The 8,635-nt window shown below is 36.1% G+C and overlaps 1 pseudogene; it reads left to right on the forward strand.

Moving 5' to 3' along the window:
• The first annotated feature begins 1,391 nt into the window (after positions 1-1,391).
• Positions 1,392-6,945, forward strand: LOC122587095 (annotated as a pseudogene).
• The last annotated feature ends 1,690 nt before the right edge of the window (positions 6,946-8,635 follow it).

Raw genomic sequence — 8,635 nt, forward strand, 5'->3', positions numbered from 1 at the left:
TATTATCTTCAATAATTTGTATTGTTTATTTACTTCTTCATACAAATTTTGTTAAGAAATTAACATTTAACCATGAGTCAAGAGCGGTTAAATAAGTTTAACAATAATAAGTATCAAAAGTAATTATTTAGGTAATGTAGATTGTAAGAAAATAACTGAAGTTTTTGTAAAAAAAAAAATACACTTAGACATCGTTTTGTAACTTTTTATTTAGATAATAAATTCGGCATAAGAATGAGCCTAACTTGACTAGGTTCCAAATCATCAAAAATATAGAGTTGTATCGTTTAAAGATTTTTGCATGGGCATAACTTTAACCATTAAGCCCTGAGCATCTGAATTCTCTGGACCGGCTCTGGGTATATCGCCCAGTTTAAAGAGTTTTTTAATAATTTAATTTTAATTTTAATGATAATATATACATACATTTGAAGTCTATCTCCAGCATACATAACACTATCAATATAAATAACCTTTTTATCTTCTTCCCCACTTCTATGATCTATCTTTCATTTCAACTTCCTCCCAATGTAAGTTACAATCGGAACATATTTCCCAAATTGTTGTCATATATAACCAAAATAAAAAACTAAATAGATCAATTGACTCCTTTACTTATTCATTGTAAGAAAAAGGGGGTGAACATGAGTAAAGTTTATACTTTTCTTCACTTCATCAACAAGCTAAGTGTGACATTGGTTGGACACGTGTGAAGACCGGTCACCTAGAGACCGGGTTTAAGGAAAAAGACAGAAAGTCGGTCTCTTAGATACCGATTTTTGGGTGAAAACTTTGAAGACCGGTGTCTAAGACACCGGCTTTACCTTCCTGCTTGCCACATCAGCTAAGACCGGTGTTGGAGTGACCGGCTTTCCTCCAAGAAAACTTAAAACCGGTGTCTTACCGGTGTCTAAAACACCAATTTTCGTAAGTTTACAACTTTTATAACAAATGTTCATATTCGCACCAAATGGGTCCAGATTTGTAGCATCCGTAAAAAAAATTCATCTGTGTGAGATATGTATTCTTTATCCCATATATTGTCGTCCAACGCCAGCGTGAATTCCGCGAAAGAATAATTACAATAATAAAAAGTTGAACGTGATGGTGTTTTTTTTCTTCGATTTTTGTATATAAAAATATTTGAGTGGATATCCATACCAAATTTCATTATCCTGTGCCATTTTCATGTTTTATATGTATTGAACGTAATAGTGTTGTCTGCTATCTTTTCTTTTATATAAAATAAAAAGATCCCTTGTAAAATCATACTGAGTATAGTATAGTATTATATTTCATCTTGGTTTAAACAAAAGATTGCAATCATTATTTACCCTTTTCATCATCCACATCAATCTTTACTACAATTTACAATCTAACTTCGATTTGTAATGGCAGAAATCATTCTCTCTGCTTTGCTTCCCATTCTTTTTGAGAAATTAGCCTCTAATGCCTTCAACAAAGCTACTCGCTCCAAAGAAATTCAGTCCCAGCCGAAGAAATTATAGACCTCGTTACCCCTAATCAAAGCTCTACTTAACGACGCTGCTGAGAAGGAAATACAAGATAAAAGAGTCAAAAACTGGCTGAATCGACTCCAACATTTGGCTTATGATATAGACGATATATTCGACTCTTTGGCTACTGATGCTATGCATCATGAGCTGACTAAGAAACCTGCTGGAGGCATTACTAGAAAGGTAACAAAGCTCATACCAACTTGTTGCACTACTAGCACTTTCTCGTTGTCAAATACTGAGATTCACCTCAAACTTAATGATATTACCATCAACTTACAACAAGTGTATGATGAAAGAAATGATCTTGGTTTGATTGTGAAAGATAAAAGGTCAAAAAATATAAACAGAAATTACCAGACCTCTTTATTACCACCTGGTATTATTGGACGTCAAGATGAAAAGGAAACTTTGCTCCAAAAGCTCTTAGCAGATCATGAACCATGTGATGATCAAAACTTTAGCATCGTGCCGATTGTTGGTATGGGTGGGATCAGCAAAACCACTCTTGCAAGACTTTTGTATAACGAACCAAAAGTCAAGCAACACTTTGATCTCATGGCCTGGGTTTGTGTCTCGGATGAGTTTGATAGTTTTAATATCAACAAACTTATTTTCGAATCTGTAGCCAAGGAAGGGAAGAAATTTGAAAATTCAAACCTGCTTCAAGAAGCTCTTAGAGATGAACATGCAGGAAAACGATTTTTGCTAGTTTTGGATGACGTGTGGAGCGAAAAGATTGAAGATTGGGATACCTTAGTGCCTCCGTTTCATGCGGTGGCCCCTGGAAGTAAGAAATCACCACTCGGAAGAAACAGTTGCTTCAACAGTTAGGAAACGATAATCCATACCATCTAAATAAGCTATCACAAGAAGATGCTGTGTCTTTGTTTGCTCAGCATTCATTAAGTGCAACTAACTTTGATTCATATCCAACACTCAGATCATATGGTGAGGGTATTGTGCAAAAATGTGATGGCTTGCCTTTGGCTTTAAAATCACTTGGAACTTCATTGAAGACAAGAACAAATGAAGAAGATTGGAAAGAGTAATTGAATAGTAAGATATGGAGTTTAAAAGATGAAGGCGGTATTCTTCTTGCTCTTCGACTAAGCTACCATGAGCTCTCTGCATGTTTGAAGCAAATGTTTGCATACACTTCCATGTTCCCCAAAGATTATGTGTTTGAGAAGGTGGACTTGATTCTGCTGTGGATGGCGGAGGGGTTTTTGCACAAATCAACTACAGGACAGCCAATAGAAATATTTTGATGAGTTGTTGGAAAAGTCGTTTTTTGAGAATGCAAATAGTGATAAATAATTGTTTTTAATGCATGACCTTATGAATGATTTGGCAACATCTGTTGCCGGAGAATTTTTTATAAGGTTAGACATTGAAATGAAAATTAAAATTGAAGAACAAAGTTTGAAAAAGTACCACCACATGTCCTTTGTTCTTGAGGAATTTATGACTTGCAAAAAGTTTGAGGCATTCAAAAGTGCAAATAGGCTGAGATCATTTTTAGGAGTTCCGATTGTGTCGACAGATTGGAAGAAATTTTATTTACCAAACAAGATTTTGGTTGACATTCTTCCCCGACTACCATTATTAAGGGTTCTTTGTTTGAGTAAAATATGGATAAACGAGGTACTAGATTCTGTTGGCGATTTGAAGCACTTGCGGTATCTTAATCTATCTCAAACTCCAATCACACATTTACCAGACAATGTTTGTAATCTTTATAATTTACAAACATTGATCGTGTCTGGCTGTAAAAAGTTGAGGGAGCTGACCGACAGCTTCTTGAAACTTACAAATTTACGGCATTTTGACATTAGGGACACTCCGATTTTGAAGAACATGCCGTTAGGTATTGGTGAGATGAAAAACCTACAAACACTCTCCAAGATCAGTATTGGGGGAGAAAACGAATTTCCAATAAGCGGGCTAAAGAACATGAAGAATCTACGCCGAAGAGTTTGCATTGATGGGCTAGAAAAATTGCGAACCAATGACCAAACACGAGAGCTCAACCTATCACAAATGAGGCTTAGTGAGTTAGCAGTCAAATGGAATGATATGTTTGATGGGTCTCGAAAACAAAGACTTGAAATAGAGGTGTTGGATGTGCTTAAGCCTCACAGTGAAAATCTGAAAAAACTTGAAGTTGTGTCATATGGAGGCACAAAATTTCCAAAATGGGTTGGGGATTCCTTGTTTTGTAAATTGACTATTGTTTGTATGTATAAATGTAGAAATTGTGTTTTTCTGCCACCACTTGGACAGCTCCCAGCGCTAAGTCTATTAAAAGCATGGATGATGTGAAAGAGGTAGGTTCAGAATTTCTCGAGAATGGTCCTGCAATTTTCCCCTCACTTGAGATTCTAAAATTTGAAGATATGCCATAGTGGGAGGTATGGTCAGTCAATGCGGTTGTTGTAGTATTTCCATGCCTTGAAGAGATTTATATAAGAAACTGTCCTAATATGGCACAATAGGAGGTGCGGTCAGTCAGTGCCGATACAATGTTTCCTTGCCTTCAAGAACTTAGTGTAAGTAGTTGTCCTAATTTTTTTAGTCTCACTTGAACCACTACCCTCGTTGAGGAATTTAAATGTATGGAATTGTGGTGATGTTTTGTTGAAAAGTCTGGCTAGTGTAGCTTCAGAAGTCACTAAATTGAGTATATCTGGTAAATTAGGACTCACCGATAAGGTGTGGGGTGGCGTTGTACATTATCTTAGGGCACTTGAAGATTTCGAGATTGGTGAGTGTAATGAAATACGAAATTTGTGGGAAATAGGAGGGGGGGAGAGAGAGGAGGAGAAAGGGAGCAATCTCCTCCCAACATCTCTTAGGATTTTAAGTATATGGAGTTGCGAGAACTTGAAGCATTTGAGTTGTCCAGCCTGCATTGAAACCTTGGTTATTAGTAATTGTGAAAATCTGGAGCATTTAAGTTGTCCAGCTAATAGCATTCATATGTTGAGAATATATGGTTGTAGTTCAATTACATTTGTCTCCTTCCCAAGAGAAGGAGGAGGAGGATGCCATAAACTCAAGTCACTTGATATATGGAGTTGTAACTCAGTATTGGAGAAGGAGTTAGAAGAACAACTCTATTTAATAATCAACAACACCACAAACATTCCGCCCATGATTCAAGTCTTAGACATTAATGGTTGGAATAATCTGAAATCGATAATGAAATTTTCATGTTTCACTCGACTAATGAAATTGGAAATAGAAGATTGTGGGAATATCGAGTCATTCCCTGATTTGCAGGATCTTGTGTCTTTAAAGCGTCTGAAAATCGTGAATTGTCCAGGTATAGATGGTCTTCCTCCCATTACAAGTGGGGTTTGGCCTCCCAAATTGGATTCCTTAACAATAGGGAATTTAAAGAGAACCATCCCAGAATGGGGCCCACTTCCAACCTCACTCGTTGAACTAACTCTATGGGGTGGTCCTGGAGAAGGGGAAAACATGAAGTGTTTCCCACCCTTGCTTCTTATTCCATCATCATCTCTTACTACCCTTGTATTATTTGGTTTTTAAAAAATGGAAAGAATATCGTCAGAGGGACTCCAACACCTCACCTCCCTCCAACATCTCTCCATTTCGTGTGGTGCCCAAAGATGAAAGATCTGCCAGAAACACTGTTGCCTTCACTTTTGAGTTTGCGAATTTTGCGTTGTGATGAACTGAAAGAAAAGATGATGAGTAGAAGAGGATCCTATTGGCCCCTTCTTTCCCATATCCCTCAAGTCGACATAGACTGATTAACAAACTATCAAGTGACATGAAGGTATATATTTCCTTATCTCGGCCTTCTACTCTTTTAAGCTTGACTTTCTACGGTCTATTTGTGGAATTACTTACATGGGTATGCTACTTTGTTCTTTATATTTACATCTGTTAAAAGATTTCAGGTTTATTAGGTTGGTGTTGTAGTGTTTTTTTTTTTTTTCATGAGTATTAGCTTGTGACTTGACTGTTCTGTTATTGCGTTTGTACTTTTAATGGCTGCAATGGGACTGTTCAACGCGTGTTTTTTAAGAATGGTTTAGGCTTACCTGCACGCATTTCCTCATCTTCTTGTCGAATTTCATTTGATGTATTATATTATTATTATGAAATCGTCTTATTAAAATGAAAGTGTCTTCTTTTTTTTCGAATAGTAGGATTTAGGAGAGGTAATTTGTAATCATTTGAATGCTCTTTAATTTGTTTTTGACCTTTTCTTTTGGGCTAAATGCTTGAAATTTACCTGTGTGACCCACCCATTGGAGATAGTATATATAACCATATAAACTAAATTTCACATAAAAGTTGCGGAATGTTTTGGCTTATATAAACTCATTTAGGTTTGTTGAGCTGCAAATCTTCTATAGTTGAATAATACTTCCTTGGTTATCTAAATAAGATTAAAATTATGTTTTTGATTTTTTACTTATACAGGTTGAACATATTTGTTTCCATACTCTTCCTTACACGGGCTATTTTGGTGCCGATTAACTGGACAAACAAGTGGCCCGAGATCTCTAAAGCAACTTACAGTGACATCAATAAGCTTTTTATATCAAACATTCCACAAGGATCTCACAGGTATGGAATATATATCTCATTGCATTTCAGTTCAGTGTCTCTCTATATTCATTATGTGTGTTGGATGTGTAAATGATGATCATTTGGTGCAATACATTTTGATGTTCCAGGTTTTATGTTCATCATGCAATGGCATATGTTGTTACATTTTGGTCATGCTCTTCTTTGAGGAAGGAATATGAGACGATTGCAAATATGCGGCTGCATTTTATGCAATCAGAAAAACGTCGCTGGACCAATTTACAGTAAGCTACACTACGCTCATACAATAACGATTGTAGTTTTGAATTGTTATCAATCCCGACGTTTTCACAGGTTCTTGTGAAGAATATGCCACCAGATGTGGATGAATCTGTCAGTGAGGCTTAGGAGCATTTTTTTTAGTCAACCATCACGTAACTATTTAAGTCATCAGGTTGAGCTCCCGGGCTCTCGGGATGACTATAATTTTAAACCAGTATGACTATAATTTTAAACCAGTATCATTATTATATACAAGGGTTCTTGATGTGGTTTTTGTTTAATAAAAATAATTATAATGTACAGGTAGTGCTAAATGCGAACAAGCTTGCAGATTTGGTTGAAGAGAAGAAAAGTAAGCAAAATTGGTTTGTCTGTTACCAGAATAAGTATTCAAGAAATCAAGATAAACGACCCATAATGAAGGTTGTTTTGTTACATGTAGATACTTTTTTGTTCTATATATTTTCCTAATTTTCTGTTTAATTGCTTTCTTATGTGGTCTATTGGATAGACTCATTTTCTAGGCCTTTGGGGAGAGAAAGTGGATGCTATTCAATATCACATAACTGAAATTTAGAAACTCAAAGATCAGGTAGTGGTTACATCTTTCAGTTGATTTTAGTTGATATCTTACAATAGATTATGGTTGATTTTAGTTGAATGGCACATAAAAAGAACGTACCTTCAAACGTTTTTTTTTTTATATTTTTTTAAATAGATAAAAGCATATTCGAAGGGCAATATAATTGTTGTTGAACCGTACTAAATTTAATTTAGTGATACCTAATCTACTACCATGGCTTAATGTTTCAAGTCATAACTATATTGGATCCGAGCAAACCAACATTTGCTTGTTGGTTTGCTTCGTGAGGTGAAGGTGTAGCACCTCGTGTTCTTGAGAATTTAGGTGCAGACCCAAATAGCAACTGTACACAGGCAAGATATCTTCATCATCTCTGCTTTAGTAGAATGGTATTTTTTATTTCGTGCATTCTTTAATTCGTCATCTTCAATTTCTTGTAGGTCATCAGAATGGTTGGTGAGAGTGCAGAAGCTGTAGGTGCTAGAGTTGGTGGTGGTACCTCTGGTAACAAGATGCCAACCTTAGAATAATATGGTACCAACCTGACAGAATTAGCTGAGGAGGTATCTTTTATTCAACAGGGAGGCGTTGTACCTTTGAAATAAGTATTTTCTTTACAGTTGGTTGCTTTTGTTATATAGGGTAAGCGAGATCATCTTATAGTTGTTGGAAGGCAACCACAAATTGTTAGGCTTACACAATGTTCGGACGCCGTATAAGTAGCAATCCCTGTCCATCGGAGAACCTGGAGTTGGAAAGCCTGCTATTACAGAGGGTCTTGCACAAAAAATTGCAAACGGTGATGTTCCAGAAACAATCGACGGGAAGAAGGTGGGTTGCAGACGTGCAGTTTGTAAACTTGGCGTTTGAAAATATTTTGCCAGTAAAATAGGTCATCTTATAATTTGCTCCTGATTTCAGGTGATTACACTGTTGTTGCTGGCAAAAAGTACGGTTGAGAATTTGAGAAGAGACTAAAGAAGCTGATGGAGGAAATCAAGCAAAGTAATGAAATTATGCTGTTTATTGATGAGGTCCATACTTAAATTGTATCAGGAGAAGAGGGAGCTATTGATGCTGCAAACATCTTAGAGGTGAATTGCAGGCAAGTATACAGCTGAATAACAAGCTAATGACACTTAGCATCTGCTAAAGTTATGTTGGTGGTATATACAAATTTGTTTTTCCTTTCTGTCTCTGATTACAAATATGAGTTTAAGTATGAGTTAATGTACACGTGTATGCACGTGTATGAGTTAATGTACACGTGTATGAGATATTTGAAGGACGTGCAATATCATTGATAACCATTAACTTACTGAGATACAAAGGGTATGCAAATTTGTGCAGCGAAAAATCATCCCAAAAGCACATGATAACATGGAAACGCTACTAAATTCCATTTGGCATAACATAAGATTCTTGAGGAAAGGAAAGTTGGTAGAGACCGGATTTTGAGCAACATCTTCTGGCAAGAACTAGAAAAGATACATTGAAAGAAAGCCACTTTAACTGGTGAAATGGTCATTAATCCTCCAAGTCGCAATATTATGTAAAGTGAAGTTCAAAGACTCAATTTAGCATTACCTTGCAGTTTTCAAACCTTAAACAAAGCTCCTGAAGTTTTGGAAGAAGGTATATATGCTGGAACATAGTGGAAAGTCTGACCATGGTCACATTAATG

This window comes from Erigeron canadensis, chromosome 1 (genome assembly GCF_010389155.1).
Source record: "Erigeron canadensis isolate Cc75 chromosome 1, C_canadensis_v1, whole genome shotgun sequence".
In the NCBI taxonomy this organism is placed as follows: Eukaryota; Viridiplantae; Streptophyta; class Magnoliopsida; order Asterales; family Asteraceae; genus Erigeron; species Erigeron canadensis.